At 42.0% G+C, this 2,572-nt stretch overlaps 1 protein-coding gene across 2 annotated transcripts in view; it reads left to right on the top strand.

The window, feature by feature from the left end:
* The first annotated feature begins 16 nt into the window (after window positions 1-16).
* Ptpn21 (protein tyrosine phosphatase, non-receptor type 21) overlaps window positions 17-2,572 on the top strand; it is a 77,604-nt gene continuing 75,048 nt past the window's right edge. Inside the window, exon 1 of one of the 2 annotated variants that reach the window (XM_004635113.2) lies at window positions 17-180. The gene's annotated coding sequence lies outside the window, so the exon portion shown is untranslated. Of the gene's footprint in view, window positions 181-1,549; window positions 1,689-2,572 lie in introns of those variants that run through there. The other variant, XM_023719614.1, reaches the window with a different exon arrangement.

The raw sequence follows: 2,572 nt of genomic DNA, 5'->3' as shown, positions 1-2,572 counted from the left end.
GCCGCGGCCCCGCAGCCCGGAGGATGGGCCGGGGCGTAACAAAGGGGAGCTCTGGTCCCGGGTCTGCTCCGAGCCCCTCGGGCGACTCCGAGTGCTGCCGCGTGCCTGGCAGAGGAGGCTGCGGCTGAGTTCCCGAGCCGGGTTTTAAAAGTCTCGCGCATATTTGTGGTCTGGGAATAAGTAAGTGTGAATTTTGCCCGGTAACTCTGCCGAGGAGGGCCCTGAGGAAGGACTGTTTGGCAACGCCTTGGTTGTTTTTTTTTTTTTTTTTTGTATCTGGAGTAAAGCGTGTTTACACTGGCAAGAGAATTCTTGGATCTGCAAATTCCGACTTGTGATTTCTGCAGATCCTGATTAGATTGGCCGCTTTTGGCATGCTCGTCCTATTTTCTTTTTTGCTGAGAAAGCCTTATTATAATAGCGTATGGTGGAAAACACTTTCGGAACACTCCCAAGTGACAGTCGCTGTTTGCCTAATTTTTTTTTTGTTTTGTTTCAGTTTGGGATATGACAGTAATTTTACTCTGAAGGTAGTAGTTGTCTGTTTTGTTTCAAGGGCGTTTTATGGTGAGCAGTATTTGCACAAATGTTTTGTTCGCGAGATATAGGTTTGATTTAATGATGTAATAGATGCAGCTCATATTCTTAAAATGTCATAATGCTATCTTCTTTTCGTGATTCTTTTGTTAAAACACCACTGGCAAATTATGCGCGGTGAGGACCTTCGCAGGAGGGGATGGGAAATGCGCCAAGAGGGAGTTCAAATGTGCTTGAGAAACTTTTGGAAGGAGATGTGATATTGAGAGGAAAATTAGAATGAATTCAAATATTACAGATTGCTTTCTGTGAACTTATACTTAAGCTGAAGTTAACATTTATATGATTTTCTTTTTTTTAAAAATTTTTATTTATTTATGTGTGTGTGTGTGTGTGTGTGGCCAGCTCAACCCACCAGGGGGCGGGGCTGGCTGGCATGTGGTGCTGGGGGATTGAACCGTGGTCCCTGTGCTTTGCTTAAGCTTGTTCTTAGTAGGTGCTTTAGACCACTGAGCCATCTCACCAGCCCTATGTGTTTTTCTGATTGACTAACAGAATAGTATTGTAAGCAAAGTATTTCCAACGTGGTTTTTAAAAAGCTATTTAGGAATTATGTACTTCTTTTAGTAGTTAAATTAGAATTGCAGTCCCAGCTTTCCAACTATTGCGTATTATTTTTACACCTTAAAGAGTCTCCATTTTTTACTCTTAGTTTAGTACTATACGCAAACATTCATGATTTCATGTCATTTGGTAGTAAATACTGCACATAGCAAAATTAAGATGGGTAGTCACTAATAATTTTGCAAGCTACTAAATGATGTTATTTAACACAGTGAGTTTTATATAAGCAAAAGCAAGCCATTCTTAAGTATGTATCTTGGGACAAAATGTAGCTGATACACACATCCTTTGTTTCTTTCTTTCTTTCTTTTTGCAGTACAGGGGATTGAACTCAGGATCTTGCACTTGGCAAGCACTTATTCTACTGAGCCATATCTTCCTGGCCCCCTTCTTTCAATCACATGATAACACTGAGCAAAATAAGAAAGAGAAAAACAGCGTTTTCTTATCTCTGCTGCTGTAAAACATTTCAGATCTCAGGGACAAATGAAAGTTTTGCCTTTGAATTTACATAATCACAGCTTAAAGTAATTATATAGTGTAGTATCTGTTACCTGCGAGGCATAGGGCTTGCTCTGTGACGAAACACCATACATGCTCTACATCAAATATTCATCTTTTTTTTCATATGTGTAATATCTTGTCTCTTCATCCACCCTACCTGCCCTGTTTCAAGTTAAGAGTAATTTGCATAGCAACTCAAAATCCACTACTTTTTCTAATGAAAGGGTAGTGAGTATACATGATGTGTGTATATAATCTTTTAAAATGTACACAAACACTGTTGGTTACATCAGGCAGTGCTTTTATTTTTTGTCTTCTGCTCCAGAGCTGCTTATTTCTTGATTCTTCCCCTACCATTTTGTTTCATCAAGTGTACACCCCAGGAACATCAAACAGCAGTGGAAACTTCTCCAAGTGGAGACCATATCGTTTTATTTTTTTTTTGTTTCCCTGTATCCTATCATGGTTCTAGCTAGAGAAGTCACAAGAAAAATGCTGTAGCAGCGCGTTAGGCACTTTTAGTTTAGTTTTTTTCTTTCTAATCTTCTATCTCCTCTTTTTAACTTTTTATCTTTTGGGGAATAACCAGAGCTTACACACACACACACACACACACGAGAAAACAAAGACTCCTAAGGGACCGGGTCCTTCTTAGAGCTCCATCTCTGTATGTAATTATAGCATGCTTGTAATCTTCTTAAGGACAGAGACGGCTTATTAGGATTCGTCTTAGATTTCTCAAGATGCTCTTCACGCCGCCTGGTGCTCAGGGACGCCACGCGCAAGTGCGGAGTGCGCTTCCAAACGCTGAGCGTGGCACGGCCGAGGCCGATCCCGCGGTCCGCGCCCCCCCCCCCAGCTGCCCAGCGCGCTCCCCCCACCCCCCTCCGGTGCCCCCCGCTCACGC

This window comes from Octodon degus, unplaced genomic scaffold (assembly GCF_000260255.1).
Source record: "Octodon degus isolate 3935 unplaced genomic scaffold, OctDeg1.0 scaffold00070, whole genome shotgun sequence".
NCBI classification, from domain to species: domain Eukaryota; kingdom Metazoa; phylum Chordata; class Mammalia; order Rodentia; family Octodontidae; genus Octodon; species Octodon degus.
This window is presented reverse-complemented; position numbering and strand designations above follow the sequence as displayed.